We start from the raw sequence: 16,313 nt of genomic DNA on the forward strand, positions 1-16,313 counted from the left end.
ATATCCTGGCATAGCCGAGCTAAGCCACTGCAACTTTTTTTAAACTTCCGTTATACCGATCGCTGTACATCGGCTTACTTGGAGATGACGTCCTTACACGGGTCTGTAAAATGCCTATTCCTCCTCACACTAAAACATTCTTCTTCAAAGTGCACACTGAAACGTTACCTGTTAAAACCTGGTTAAATAGGAAAGGAATCTTTGTATCTTCGATAAACTGTCGTCTCTGTAATGTACCGGAAACCATAGAACACTGTTTTATTGATTGCAAGGATGCCATATTGTTTTGGGACGTTCTCCAAAGGACTTTAAAAAAGGATCCTGATATAAATGCTTATACAATACGATATCTGATACCACCTCAATGTGACGATGTGCCTTTTGATATGCTCCTGCTTATGGCGTTGCACAGTTTATGGAAAACTCGCATGCTAGATCGGAATGCAGAACCAATTGTATCTTCGAAGTCACATTTCATTCGGATGATTTCACAGCTGAAAGACTTTTATGATCAGAGAGACTCCCAACCAGAGTGGTATCCGTTGTCGTTGAAGTGTATCCTTTTGCCTCCCTTTTAGAGAACTCTTACCGTAATAATTGTACTGTGAAGTGTTTGTTTTGTGCTTGTAGACGCGGCTGACTGTTTTGGCCGCTATGGAAATATCTTACGTATTCGTAATAAATACCATGAAAGGAAAAAAAAAGCGCTTCGTGGCGTAGTGGTTAGCGCCGCGCGTTCGGAAGTGAGGGGTCTCTGGTTCGATTCCGCGCTACGGACACAACTTTCGGATTTTTTTTTCATAAAAGTAGACGTGGCTACCTACTACTACTACGACGACGACCACTACTACTACTACTACTACTACTACTACATACTACAGAGGAGGGACAGACCCACACCCTAAGGAGCTTCGCCCCTAAAAAACATAAATACCCCATAAGGTGGATGGGGAAAACGGCTCCGCGGTAGCTCAATGGTAAGAGCATCGCATGCGTAATGCGAAGACGTGGTATCGTTCCCCACCTGCGGACAGTTGTTTTTAATTTTCATTTCAATTCATTTACCATTTCTTTAATTCAATTCGTAAGTACAAGTAATTTTTCCTATGTTGTCCTTGGTGTCATTGTTTGTTGGCTCTTTATGATATGATTAATAATAATCGGGCCCCTCGGTTCTCTTTCTTCTCGTTCAATCAATCAATATATATATATATATATATATATATATATATATATATATATATATATTATTTCTTTATATCGGTTACCGATGCAAAGGCACAACGTAAGCGAGAGCTTGCGCGGACAAGGAACGCGCGGATAACAGGCTTCCGAGAGAGCGATCGCGACGTGGCGTCGCGGCGATGCCCTCTCCCATCACGCTACACCTGGCGGGCTAACGCGGCAGCAGATGTACCCTTTCGCCCGCTCTGCTTCCTCGAGGCGCGCACGTCACGTGGCGTCACAGCCAATGGGAATTTAGGTGCCCATTCCCTGCTACAGACGGCGGCTTCTTCGCTCAATGGGCCATTTGATGCTTTCACATCAATAAATAAAGAAAACGTAAGCCAATGGGCTCGGCGAATACCGTTTTGCATTCTCAGCTCGTCTTGCAGCCGCAGCAAACGACATATATACGTTCTTATGCGAACGTATTCATTTGATACACCCTAGTGATAGATTGCTTTAAACCACGCAGGACTCTTCCGCAGGAGGTAGAGAGATGGAAAAAGAAAGCTAACCGTGATTTGAAAGCTTTTGGCGGCTCATTTAGCGTTGTTTCTTAGCACAAGGACAGAAAAAAAAATGCAAAGGAATAATAAAAAAATCTGAAAATAAAGACACGTACAAATTCAACGCTTATACTGATGCCCCCTGTAATCGAATTCCTTACGTCTGCAGTCCTAGAGCATTTATACACCTACATGTAGAGCTCCGCTCTCAGCTTTCTTTTTTTTTTTTCTGCTACAAACGACGACTCCACTGTAGCTCACTCACTCCAAATTATTACCTCGTACAGCGTGCGCTAAGTGGCGTGATTTTTCTTACATTCGAGCGCTATCAGTAAAACATGAGAAGCTCAGCGTCAATGTAATTTCTTGCAACACTTCGCTTTCAAGTTTTGTTTCCCTAATGCCGCCGTCAAGCCAAGGTGTAGCGGTTAGCCAGGATGGGCCTGAGAACAGAGTCTCGAGCTGGAACATCGCATCTTTTCACAAACAAGGCACGTTGCGTAATAATAATAGACATACATCGAACGAAAGGCAGCAGACAATGAGCAGGGTGGCGCCTGTTGCTGGACTAACTAATTTTTTAACCGAAAGACCGACCGACCGACTAACTAACCAACTAACAAGCCAACAAACTACCGACCGATCGACTAAATAAATAAATAAATAAATAAATAAATAAATAAATAAATAAATAAATAAATAAATAAATAAATAAATAAATAAATAAATAAATAAATAAATAAATAAATAAATAAAATAAATAAATAAATAAATAAATAAATAAATAAATAAATAAATAAATAATGGTCTCTTCCTTCCCGCCTGTAATTTGTTGCACCTGCAGCAGATTCTGGAGACTGGGCGTGTAAGATGTGTGCTTTTAGCAGGCATTCGCATATACACAGTACGTGCAGAACGAAAATCGTCTCGCTATATGCAGTAACCGTGCTTATTTGGGCCGAATGTGCAGTTACGCATCTAAGCACGCCTGGACATACAAAAGAACACGAACAAAGAGTACACTGAATGTATGATACATATAATAATGCTAGCGGTACTTCAAATAATAAATCTCCATATCAACGATGAATGAATGAATGAATGAATGAATGAATGAATGAATGAATGAATGAATGGTGCTTTAAAATAGGATGTCGCTTTGACCTAAGTATGGTGGAAAACGATAACGGCAGAGAGAGAAAAAGTAAGTGGAGAAAGACAGAGATGTTAACCAACGTAACTGCCCGTCTGGCTACTGTGCATTCGGGGAAAGGGAAACGATAGAAAACATGAGGAACGGGACAAACGCTTATTAAAGAAATAACTATTCAAACATTAGATTTACTTAGGTGTATTTTTTAATGAATTGTATATGTGATCACCATAGCCTCCCTTCGTCGTTTATGAAATGAAAAAGCTGTTGCGGAAAGAGAAAAATAAAGAAGGTAAGGCAGTAAGAGTAACCAAGGTCCGAAGATCGGGGTTCGGCTCCCAGCTGCGGTAAGTTAGTTTTTTGGTACAATTTAATTATCAGTTTTCTTAATATTTCCATTCCAATTACATTCCAATTAAACATAACAGTTCATGTCCCCTGTGCTTTTTCTGGCTTCATTGCCTGTTCGCTTCACGTTGTTGTAACTAAAAAAATGCATCCCCTAGGCTTCCCTTACATTTCTCGACATAATGCTGTCGAGGGTATCTGAAGTGGGACTGTGAATAGCCCGACCGTCGGATAAGACGGGTACTTTTGCTACAGGATACGGAGCCGGACACAAACGCACGCTTGGAAGATCGCAGCCAAGTATAGCGTTTCGGGTAAACCCGTGATTGCAGAGAGGCTGAGTAACCCGGTGGACACCGAACCACTGGGAAGTGTCACGTCCTATAATCTCTATCGTCAACCCTTGCTCGAGTACTGTAAAAAGCATGCCCGTTCTGGCGAACACATGCAAAACAAATATTCGCAAACTCAAAAGTTTGCAAGGCCCGGCTATACGTACTACGTGCCTTGGACTAGCACGGTGCGCCTCGACTCACGCAACAATCATGATTGCTAGAGACCATCTGGCTCCAACATAAATCACAGTTGACAACCTCTGAGCACACATTCGACAGCTCTGTCACGTCCCCAGTCACTATATTGCGATTTTGCCGGCGCAAAAACCTCAAGCCACATTTTAAAAACTTGTGCGACACACAAAGGCAACCTTCTGTTGGACTTTACATCAGCAGCAAGACAACTGTTACCGCTGTGGTGCTTACGACAACCAAGCGTACGCCTCACAATTCCGGGAATTACGAAGACACGTCATTCAACAGTGGCGCTACGACAGTTGACATTCAATATTGAATGAGGCATACGGAGAAAGAATGCACATTTGCAGCGATGGATCTGTCTCAACCACCAGCTGCACAGGTGTTGTTGTCATCCCGGCCTTGCAGGTCACAGTGAAGTTCAAAGTGTCCCACATAACAACGTCTACGGCAAGAGAACTTGTCGCCCTTCGTGGCTACTAATTACATCGCACAAGTACAACCTTGAAAGTGGGTCGTTTTTAGTGACTCTAAAGCAGTCCTTCAGAGTCCGCAATCAGCCTTACGACGCATGACCCATGAACAACTAGCGTTTGAGTCAACAGAATTTCTTCATCAAGCCCTCATGAAGGGACATGACATCACATTCCAACGGATGCCAGAGTAGTGTGGCATCGTCGGTAGCGACCTCGCTGATGATGCCGCCTGGTGAGCTCATATACGAACGCAGACAGTTCCCATTCCCTTGTCAAGAACAGATGCTGCGAAAGGTCTTTGTATACTAGCTCACATCAAGACGCAAGCTTTGTGGAACACGCCGATTGTCTCGAACTGTCATCTGCTCAGGCTTGATTTTGCATTGAAGCTGCAGATTTCATCGCGTTTGTCCCGCCGTGATGCATCTTTATTGTGCCGTCTCTGGTTAGGGGTGGCTTTTACGAAAGCCTACTTATTACTTATTGGAATGTCAGACACACCTATCTGTGATTCATGCAACTGCGAAGAGTCGATCGAACACGTGTTCTGTTTTTGTGATCGTTATGATATCGAGCGTCGCGACGTTCTTCGGAAATTGTTAAACCGATTAGATAAAAGACCATTTTCAGTGACAAAGGCTCTTGGACAATGGCCACACGCATCGCAGGTTTACAAAGCGACGCGGGCATTGCTACGGCTCATGAAATCTGCCTACCTTAGTGACCGATTGTAGGCGTGAAGTGACGGACAACCGCATGTGTTCGCATTGATATTACCTTCCTCCCTCCCTTTCCTTTCTTTCTTTTCGCCGCTGAAACCCCTTCCCCCATGTAGGGTAGCCTAACCGGAAGAACGTATGGTAGACCTGTTTCCCCTTCTTTCCTTCTTTTCTTTCTCCTCCTCCTTGATCCCGTCTTTCACCTATACATAGGTTGCACGGACGTCATCGCGGACGCCATATTGGGGTACCAGCAGGTCGAGAAGGGGCGTAAGCAAGGAACATGACAGCATGACAGCAAAAAAAAAAAAAAAAAAAAAAAAAGCGCGTCTTGCGTCGAACGTCAGAGCGATAACAATGATAAACCGGGGAAAAAACAATCGCCGTGAAAAAGCTAAACAGTTTGCGCGTGATAAAACGTTGCACTGACGTCATCGTAGTCGACATCTTAGGGTACCAGCGCGGTGAGATATGGCTGCGTGACGTCACATTTATTTATTTATGAGTAATTTACAGCGCCCTCGTGGGGCATTGTGTAAGGGGGGGCAATACAGCATGTACAGAATAGAGAAATACACATAGGTGAAATATTGATTATTACAGATGTAAGTGAACACACGAACAGAGAAACGCAAAATATACTAAAACAGCAAAGTGTAGTGTCTGAAGGTGTTACACAAAAGATAATATAAAGCAACTATTTAAACACCAACAGTTTAACAAGATATGATAACTGCCGAAAAAGTATTACGCAAATAACTGTACACAGACGATAAAATAAACACAGGTGAAAAAAGCATCGCCAAAACTATAAAAGCAAATAAAAAAGAAAAAAAAAGCATACTCGTAACAGCATTGTAGGCACGGGTGAACGCGAAAACGCCATACATCAAATTTCGGTGCATAAATATTTTTTTAGGTTGTTTAAGAACTTTGCGTGATCCTGCTCTGATGCGAGATCATCTGGTAGGTCATTCCACAAACGAATCGCTCGTGGAAAGGCCGAAAGGTTGAAAGCGTCGGTTTCACCGTACATGCGTGATAAGCTAAAGTTGTTATTTAGTCGGCGTGAAGTTCGATGAGCTAGATTAAGGTGAACAGATGACATCATGCTGGTGTGGATGAGTTTGTGGAAAAGTGATAAAAGGGGAATGTCACGACGAATTTTTAGTGGCTCGAGTGCAAGGCCTTGTTTAATCTGTGTTATGCTAGATGGGTAGCTGTAATTACGCGTAATGAATCGACTGGCTCTGTTCTGGATAGATTCTAACTTGTTAATTAGGTATTTTTGGTGCGGTGACCAAATGGAGGGGGCGAACTACATGAATACTATCTATACCGCTCCGAACCGGTGCAATCATCCGTTTGTCTTTGTTTGTAGCAACTCTTTGTCGGTCTTTCTTGTTGTCGAGTTCTTACTCAAGCGTCAGATTATCGATAAACGGAATAAAGATATGGTGCCTGTTTCGCCATCTAGCCTCTGGGAAACGTCTGAAAGGAATAAATTCTGAAGCCGTACTCTATAATTCATGATGCAATTGGCAAAAAAAAAAAAGAGAACCTCATGACAGGGGACATATTTGGTTGGGTAGCATGTCTGAAACGGAATGCGTATTCACCAAAGCTTTTGTCAGTAGCAGTGGTTTAGTTAAACCGCCTCGTTGTGTTTGGGAGAGCTACAGCGTAAGGGCGACTTTGAGGACAAAGGGAAGTGGTGGAGGGGCGGAGGTGACGTGGTCATTAGCGAGATTTATCTTTTTCCCCGGTTCCGGGTACTGCGCACGACCCGGCCGCCTGAAGCAGTGGCTGGGAGAGTGGTAAATATAGACAAGATGCAGAGCGTGACGTCATGAGGATGGCGGTGGCACTGCCGTCGCATTCCGTGCGCAAAAAAAAAAAAAAAATGGTAGGCGACCCTAATCATTGACTTGGATGTCTCTTAGTGGCACTCGCACCTCGGCGTTGCTGTTCTGTGCTTTGGTGTGCGGTAATCAGGGATTTCTTATTCATTCTAATTATTCCAGGCACTTCAGTAACTCAACTTGTAACTAAGCTTATGCTCTCATATCATATCTATAATGAAACCTGTGAATTTTGTACTGTACAATTTTTTCCTATTTTTTTCTGATTTATTTTGAATGTCGTCCCGGTCATCTCAGGAGGTGAACCGGTGAACCGGAACCGCAAGAAACAAGAGTGTCACTCGATGATCGTGCCACTAAAAAGAATGTTTGTTGACTAGCACTATTAGCGCGAATTTCTAAACTTTTTATAAAAAGTTTAGGCCCTTCCAGTGCTGCCTGGCAAACCAGGAAATGTCAGCGGCCTAGCGCCACTCATGCATCCAAGATAAGCGCATGCTTTATTTGTCAGCGTACCCGCCGTGGTTGCTCAGTGGCTATGGTGTTGGGCTGCTGAGCACTAGGTCGCGGGATCGAATCCCGGCCACGGCGGCCGCATTTCGATGGGGGCGAAATGCGAAAACACCCGTGTACTTAGATTTAGGTGCACGTTAAAGAACCCCAGGTGGTCCAAATTTCCGGAGTCCCCCACTACGGCGTGCCTCATAATCAGAACTGGTTTTGGCACGTAAAAACCCCACAATTTTTTTTTTTTTTTTTGTCAGCGCGAAGCTAATGTGCTCAAGTTTTTTTTTTTTCCGTCGTGCAGTGTCCTTCGTTATTTTGCAAAACAGCAGGGAACTAGTTAGCTTCGAATCCACCAGAATTTTTCTGTGTATTCAGTGTGGCTATCAGCGCTTGATGCGCATAAGGCATTCGAGTGCGTATCGCAGGTCGTACGTGGCACGTTTTGCAATGTGCACTGCTAGACTTTCGTTCGACCCCATGGCATTACTCCCAGAAGCTGCTACTGACACCAGAGTGCTATTACTTGCAGTTTTAATTTCGCGCCGGAAGTCCTGACTGACGCGGGATCTCCTTGACTTAGCCCGAGGCGAAAGCGCTGCTGCGAGAAGAAGCGAGACACTTTGGTGAGGTGGCTTCGTGGCGGAATAGAAATAAGGCTGAATATCTAGCTTCCTGAAGCTGTCGAATAGACGGAACACTGTTGGAAAACCGGCGTGTTGCCATTTTGTTTGTTGCTATGAGCAGGTATCGTTACCGGCGTTAGATAGAGACTCAGATTTCTTTTTCTTTGTGTGTGTGTGTGTGTGTGTGTGTGTGTGTGTGTGTGTGTGTGTGTGTGTGTGTGTGTGTGTGTGTGTGTGTGTGTGTGTGTGTGTGTGTGTGTGTGTGTGTGTGTGTGTGTGTGTGTGTGTGTGTGTGTGTGTGTGTGTGTGTGTGTGTGTGTGTGTGTGTGTGTGTGTGTGTGTGTGTGTGTGTGTGTGTGGTGTGTGTGTGTGTGTGTGTGTGTGTGTGTGTGTGTGTGTGTGTGTGTGTGTGTGTGTGTGTGTGTGTGTGTGTGTGTGTGGTGTGTGTGTGTGTGTGTGTGTGTGTGTGTGTGTGTGTGTGTGTGTGTGTGTGTGTGTGTGTGTGTGTGTGTGTGTGTGTGTGTGTGTGTGTGTGTGTGTGTGTGTGTGTGTGTGTGTGTGTGTGTGTGTGTGTGGTGTGTGTGTGTGTGTGTGTGTGTGTGTGTGTGTGTGTGTGTGTGTGTGTGTGTGTGTGTGTGTGTGGGTGTGTGTGTGTGTGTGTGTGTGTGTGTGTGTGTGTGTACAGGCTCTGGCACACGCGGGCTGTGGTTGTCCTTGACAGCTTTTACTCCTTGGTTTGAGCAACGGCGCGCCGTCCTTCTCTCTCACAAACGCCCGCACACGTGCGCTGACATAATCCGCAACGTGCCTGGGGCGACCCAGAGACTGCGCCGACCGTGTGTTTAGCCGCCGACGAAAGGATGCCAGTGCTTCGAAGGCCAAGCCATCTGTGAGAGGATAACATGGAAAAGGAGGAGAGAAGATGAGGGGAGTGTAGAACAGCTACGACAATTATACCGTTTCTACATACGCCTCTCCCGCCTACCGTTCAAGAGACGCGAGGGTCGCCCGAGACTCGCCGACTGAACGAGGAGAAAGGCTGATATGCTGTGGTGGCCTGACACCCCTCTGTTAGCGAAGACCGATTCCGGGATAGCGGTGGCTTCGGGCCCAGTTTGTTTTTCCCCCCGAGAGCGATTGTTGTCGCCGAATCGCCGGCCGGCGTGGACGCGAAGTTAAGTGTTTGTCGTCGTCGTCAGTGGAGTGACGGCGCATCAGCTAGGTGAGAGTGCTTGACTTTTCAATTGTTTCACACACTTTGGGATAAAAAACATACATTTCTTGTGTATAAGTGTGAAGTGTTAATTGTATTTGGTGTCTCGGATTTTTTGTTCTGCGACAACATGGCTTTAGCATTGCGTAACAAATTTCCACAGGTTTGAAATCAGGTTAACCTTATGTCAGTATTTATAAGCTGTGAATTCCTCATTACCAAGGTTACTTTTGTCGGCAGTTCGCACCACTTGTAGATTAAACCCATTGGATTTAAGACGGTTGTGCTTTAGGTATTAGAGGCAATCAGGTTGGACTGCTAGTTAATATTCGTAAGGTTCTCAGCACGCCACCTTCTTAATACGATGTAATTCACGTAGCGCATCTACTGGGCTTGAGCTTGCTGTATTCCCGGTGTATCTAACATTGAATATTTTGTTTGTCTCCCGCCGAACCGAAACCACGTCAAAGCGAAATCTATGTATACATGCTGTGAGGCGTTTTGTTTACCTCGTTCAAATGCGCGCAGCATCATGTTGGTAAATTAACTGTGGCACGAGCGTACTCACCTACTCTTCAGTTCCATTTAGACAAGAAAGCTACAAGAACACCGTGGCTGTATGCGCCTCTGAAGTTTGAGCAAATTATGCCATCACAAACCACAACAGCGAATTCTTCGTTATCGGCAGTCACTGTACCAAGTACTTAGACATTAATTATTTCACTGGGAAAAACAGCATGAGCTAAGCGTCAAGATTTGACTAAGTGGCGGTCACGAGTCCCTAGATAATGTGAAACGCAATACGCGAGTCTACGCGAGGCCTATGCGTCATCTGTTGCCACCGCGCTCGGTCTTCTCACGGCGTATTAAATATTATCGCTCGAAGCGCGGTTGCTCGCAGTTTCCTCTTTCTAAAATAACTGGCTTAGTGGCGCGAGGTCGGAACTTGAGTCTTCGCACCATTTCGCCGCGCTGAGGGGTGTGCAAGGGGCATATGCTACGAAGAGACGTTTGCGGAATTATTGATGCCGACGCAGGACTATGGGAGTACGTACCTTAAATCTCTGTATTAGCACTGTTGCGTGCAAAGACTGCTCTTTATGTACGGCGCTCAGCTACTGAAAAGCGATACTCGGAGCACATGGCTGCGGGGCGCTTCTTGCACCATTTGCGGGCGCTGGAGACGTTGACCTGATGCATCGTGGTATACAATGAAAGTGAGAGCCTTTGTGAGGCATTGTGAATGCATTTAGTCCCACAACGACCACCCAGCGATCACCGGTGGCGCAAAACAGCGGCGGCTGTCACGTTTCAGTCGTAGAGCACTATTGCCTCAGTTATGCGCCTTTCGGAAAACGCAGCACTGATAACGAGCGTTAAGAAAATAATGTGAGCAAACTTAAGCAATTCCTCGAGCTTTGAATTCATTTGCTCGACGCTAAGCCCGGTGCAATGTAAGGATTCCTGTAGCTTGATCGTAATTTTTTTTTGTCTTATCAGCCATTCACGGCCAGTTGTTCCCAGTGATAACGTAACTTGAGTGGAGTGGTGCCACTGACCAAGAGGGAAAACGAATAGCATCAGAATGGAATCGTTACATTATAACCAGCCCGAAAAACTCTGAGAGTGGACACGGCCATCGTGCTTATTTACTTGCTTGCTCGCTCCTCAAAGAATAGCGCTATCTTCTCTAAAATAACTTCTACACACTTTGTCGTTCTGTCTACTTAGCGTTGTATCCAGTCGTTAGCGTTTTTTTTTTATTATTATGTAGCAGAGCCTCTCGCTTAAGACCCGATACAATTTCAGCGTCACATATACTACACGATCACTACGCGCCCAATCAAAGTGTAGCCGGTGGCAGTCAAGATCTTGCTGATCGCTCGTGTACCGTATTATCTCGACTACACAAAAATAAAAATGAAAGAAAGGAAGGGACTTCCACTGCAACTCTCATGGAACTTGCTGCTCGATTACTGATTCGTTCAAGTATCGAAACATTTAATCCCGTCCTAGCAACATTTTATTCTTCGACGTCCGTAAATAACTTCGCATGCCAGGCAAGAAGAGAAATAAAGCCTGGGTTCTTTGGGAATTAAGTGCGTTAGCTAACCTCACTACTTACTTAGCTCTTTCAGACAAATAGGTGTCAGATAAATAGGTCGCGTCCACGTTCGTGGGCGCGACCTATTTTTGCCATTTCTGTGCAGTGGTACCAAAGAATCGAGCACAAACATTCAGCTTAGGGTAAACTGAACATTCTGCTAACCCATACTACGTCCATTTTACTTCAGAGTGATATGTATCGTTACAGAGTACCGCTTTGGTAAAGGCACTACCGTGTTTTACGTGACGTTTGACGCGGGACATGTGGGTAGCAACCTCGAATATTTTTCTTTCTGTCTTTAAATGTGTGTGGCCAATAAATAACTTGTGCATGTAACTCGAGCGGGAGCGGGTGATTCAACCCTTTTTACGAAGACACGTAGCATGACCGACTTCACAATATTCACACATGTAACTACTCTGTAATTACGATGACTCGTCATAAACTGCAGTCGTTCTACCACCATGACCTGCTCTAAGTGGAGTCTCAAGCACCGTGGCATAATAATATGCATGTTTCACGCACGTATCGACAGTCGATTATAATTCGCATCTGAAGGGGATAGACGATCGCTATGGAGCGAGTTCCGTGCGCACCTTCCGAAAAGCATACAACTCAAGTGGCGTAGCATCACGAGGGCCGAGTGTCACCGATAACATTCAAAACAGTTCCCCGGTTTCGATTGTTCGACGGGGGTGCGCTCTTTTAATTTTTTCCAGATAGACAGCGAGGCTTCCACAGCCGGTGCTGCGGCGCCGCAGGAGCAGCCTGTCCCACGTCACACGGCGAGCGTGAACATGGCGCTGCTCGTGATCCAGGGTACATGCCTGACGCTCACCGTCGCTGCTCTGCTGCTGCTACTGCTGCCGCTGTCGGTCCGTGCTGATGGCTGCCACGTCCGGGGTTTCCAAGGCGCAGGTCCCATCGACCCAGATGCGTGCAGGAATGTTGTGAGTGCACGACTCGGAATGCTTCTTCTGCAGACCGCGGACCAGTGCTTTGAATCACTGTGGGGCTTGGCGAGATTGTCGTGGCCGGGGGGTGATGATGATGATGCTTCGAGCGTGTGTTAAGCCTAACATGTCTGACCGTGCAATCGCTCCACTTTAGGGCCTCTTCCCGGATCACCAAGACGTTTTGGCATGTGTTGGTAAAATTAGTGTCGCGCAGATATGCGAACAGAAGGCTCAGGACCACTTTTAGAGCCATCCGCGGTCGCTCGGTGAACAGTGATCGTGGTAGGTCATGTGCAAAACCTTTTTTCAAGCTATCTTGTAGGCTCTTCCATTCGACATTAAGGCGCCAGCTGGATCGGATGTAGTCCACTCCTACGTGGTAATGAATGGGGAAAGGCGGTAGGCTCACGAACATTTTTATTAAAACAAAGAGTTTGACGAAGCTGACGAAAGCGTATAAGGCACAGGTTCTGCGTTAGCGTCTCTGACTTGAATGGATGTACCTTGGGTGGAAATTGACAGTACCTAATTTGGTAACTGAATCCTATTACCTACATGCAACGCTGCAAACAAGTCAACACATTTCTTCGATAGTAAGTTGGTACCACTTTGTCATAGTAATTAGCCGCCCGTCTTCGTGAGCCGGTCTACTAGACCAGAGAGGTTTATTTTGGTGCACACTGGCGCCCATGTTCCTTGCGTTCTTTCGTGGTTATAGTGCTGTCCTAAGCAAATGCCATACATTTGATTTCCCATTGAGCTGCCTGAGGGGAAGTGGGGAACCTACGCAAGACTGTCGCGAAGACACTATTGTAAAGCTAGCACGAAAGAGTCTGTAGAGTGCCATGCGACTGTTCTTTTTTTTTCTATAGAATGCGATCTTATTATAGCACGTCGTTGTACTGAGGTAGACCGTGATGATAACAACCAGACCAAGTAAGCTGGCTGTGGTTTTCCTCCAATGTTGAATACATGCGGTGCTTCAAAGTGGCATTCATGTCATGAGTCTGGCGCGGAAACAGGGCCAATCAAAGATGTCTAGTGGGTAATGTGCAGGTATTCAACTCTTTCCTGTGACTGAAAATGACAAGGGCGGTCTATTTGGTTTTGCATACTAAGCACTGGTACTAATGTACATTCTAGAAAGTGCAACACTGTTCGGGAGGCGCGTGAAATCTGACCAAGCATTTCTCCTTTGCCGTATGCGTAAAATTCACGGTATCTTTTAGAAAATTTTGTGTGCTGTAAACGTCGAGCATCATGCGTTGCCTTCGTCTTCGTCACATCGCTGCCGTCGACGTCTGACAAAGTACAGCCGCCTGGTTTGGTGTTTATATTATGCCATGGCTTCTGACTAGCGTAGTGCATAAACAATACACTGCGTGAGGTTATAGGTTGTATAGAATGAAAAAAATAAACACAATAGCACGCACGCATTTGATTTTATATAATTTAGCTAACCGCTTCACAAAGGCCTCATTAATTTTACCGTTTCGCCTCATAAATTTTAGCATCTCTCCGTTTTTAAGTTTAATTATCCGCAGAAGCCCACACGCTATACACTATAGAGTTCACATAAGCATTTCGGCGATGCTGTCTCCGTCGATAAGCTTAGGATATCCTTTTTATTTCAACTGATTACGCAGATACTTTAGAACTCCCATTCAGAATGCGCATCATGATCATTTTGTAGTGAAAGTTTGAACAACAGTTGATGACTATTGGGTAGGAAGGCTCTCACCTGCCTATGGTGTTACCCTATTTGGATATGATAAGGATGAGCAAGTCTAACGCAGAGATACTAGAGAGGTTGATGCAAAAAAGAGGTTAAGGGCCCAGTGTTTCTCTCTGAATCGATAGCGTTCTTATCCTCGCACGACCGTCGTGGACTGGCTCAAGGCCAGCTGATAAGGCGAGCACTCAGAGTTGCAGTCGAGGCTTAACGAAGGCATCCAAACCGTCTTGCTGCAGACAAACTGTTGCCTCTGCCACAGTGGATTCCTCATCGTATTCTGTAGTCTGTAAGCTGTTCATCGGAACCCAGTGCTATCTTCACTGTGCCACTGGTGATAACACTGCGGTTAGCGCTTGCCGGTCGCACCTGCACCAGCATAAAAGTGACGTATGTGTGCAAAACGGGTGGAAAACAAACCCACGTGGTTGAAGCAGCTTGGTCCCCTGATTTTCTTCTTTTTATCGTTCAACTCTACAAACAATAAGACTGTATACGCGCATAGTATCTAGTAGCTCACGCAGCCATCAAGTTACGCAACTCCTACGTGTAGGTTGACAGCGTTCACCAGCAGCCTCAAAGAAACGTACAGGCGTGAAAGAACTTCTTGCTGGGCCAGTTGATTCATACATTCAAGTTGCAACAAGCGCACACTTTAAAGATGAACAAAAACATAAAGGCGGACACATGGCAAGCGCTACAGATAGACACATTTAGCAAGGTTTACTGTAGAAATGGCAGATTTAAAAAAAAGGGGGGTTTTAAGTGCCAAAACCACTATCTGATTATGAGGCACGCCGTAGTGGGGGACTCCGGATTAATTTGGACCACCTGGGGTTCTTTAACGTGCACCTAAATCTAAGTACATGGATGTTCCCTGCATTTCGCACCCATCGAGAAAGGGTAGATTGAAGCAATGTGTTGCAAGCGCACACTTAAAGTTAGGTGCTCGTCTGCTAGTGTTAACGACAAGGAACTTTTAACCCTTCCTGTGTCTGTCTGTCTTTCTTTCTTTCGTCCCTGTCATAAAGTGTGCGCTTTTTAAAGCCCGCAACGACAAGCACTATGCGCTCTGGTCGGCCACAAAACTGCGGTAATGTCGACAACAATCGAATTTCAATGTCCGAGATAAGAGCGTACGCAGGAGGCATGTGGTATTCGTCACGGAGTTCGATACGACACTCGACGGGTCTGAAATATGATAGTTTCTGCTGCTAGTATATTTCGTTCAGTGCGGTTAGTGAAACGACAGACCGTACGTCGGAGCGCACACGGAATCGTACCATGTTTCTTTTGCTTAAGACAAGTCAAGCACACATCGCCCAGAATTTGTGGAAGAGCGACAGACTCTCCTTGACGGGCTGAAACACAGAGTGGCTCCGTGAGCGACCGCGGATGAGTCTTCCCACAGGTGCAGTGGGTATTCAGGAAAGAAGTGTTTCGCATCCTTCGGAAGTTTCTTACAGATACCGATCTATTCTGTGAGTGGTGAGATTTAGCAAGTATAATGCTAAACGTTGCCGATCGTTTCATGCAGTAGATATTCTCATTGGCCACTGTGTGAGCTCTTAAGAGTGGTAGCATTCTTCATTTGCTTCTAATAATCACCTCGACCTGTTTTGGTATGTTAGACTGGCTCACGATGCGGTTACTCTGTGGCATGTTTATACCCGCAATTTAAAGGTGACGCTCAGTTGCCGGCATGCTTCTGCAAGTTCAGATCCACTCTTATCTAGCCCCATCCTCCTCCTCCTCCTCTACGCAGACGACCGACATAAATATATTGTCACGTACAGCACGTATTCAATATGTTGCCGCTAACTACGTTTTTGTTTTATTTCTTCGCTTCGGTCACAGACGGAAATTATCAGAAAACAAGGGCTACCCCGTGGAAGAGCACAGGGTGACGACCAGCGACGGCTTCGTCATCAACATCCAGCGCATGCCGGATGGTCACAAGCAGCGGCACGCCAAAAGAGCCGAAGCCAGTAGTCTTCCTCCAGCATGGTCTGCTCAGCTCTTCCGCTGATTGGGTCCTCAACTACCCTGCAGAGAGCCTCGGTACAGTTGTGAACTGACTGTTTCTAAGTTATCACTGATTACAGTGGCCGAACAAAGAACGTTCCAGCGTGGGGCCATCTTTGACATGAAATTTGTTTTTAAAAAAATCGCAGTTTCGGCCGAAAGGCGAAGCATCGATTGCGATAGCAAATTAGTAAGAGAGCTACGAAGCAAGTATAGTAGTTTAAGGGGGGTATTAATTGTAACATTCCATACTATAAATAGACAGCACGGTGTACACCGCGCCCAGGTAAACCTGAACACATCTCCCCGATGAACGCGCAATTTCG

At 45.6% G+C, this 16,313-nt stretch overlaps 1 long non-coding RNA gene across 1 annotated transcript; it reads left to right on the plus strand.

Annotated features, from left to right (window-relative positions):
- The first annotated feature begins 8,959 nt into the window (after positions 1-8,959).
- On the plus strand, positions 8,960-15,957 carry LOC119452423 (uncharacterized). Its single transcript, XR_005191921.2, has 3 exons — positions 8,960-9,176; positions 11,994-12,224; positions 15,820-15,957. It is a non-coding gene; the product is annotated as an uncharacterized LOC119452423 (long non-coding RNA).
- The last annotated feature ends 356 nt before the right edge of the window (positions 15,958-16,313 follow it).

This window comes from Dermacentor silvarum, chromosome 5 (genome assembly GCF_013339745.2).
Source record: "Dermacentor silvarum isolate Dsil-2018 chromosome 5, BIME_Dsil_1.4, whole genome shotgun sequence".
Classification (NCBI taxonomy): domain Eukaryota; kingdom Metazoa; phylum Arthropoda; class Arachnida; order Ixodida; family Ixodidae; genus Dermacentor; species Dermacentor silvarum.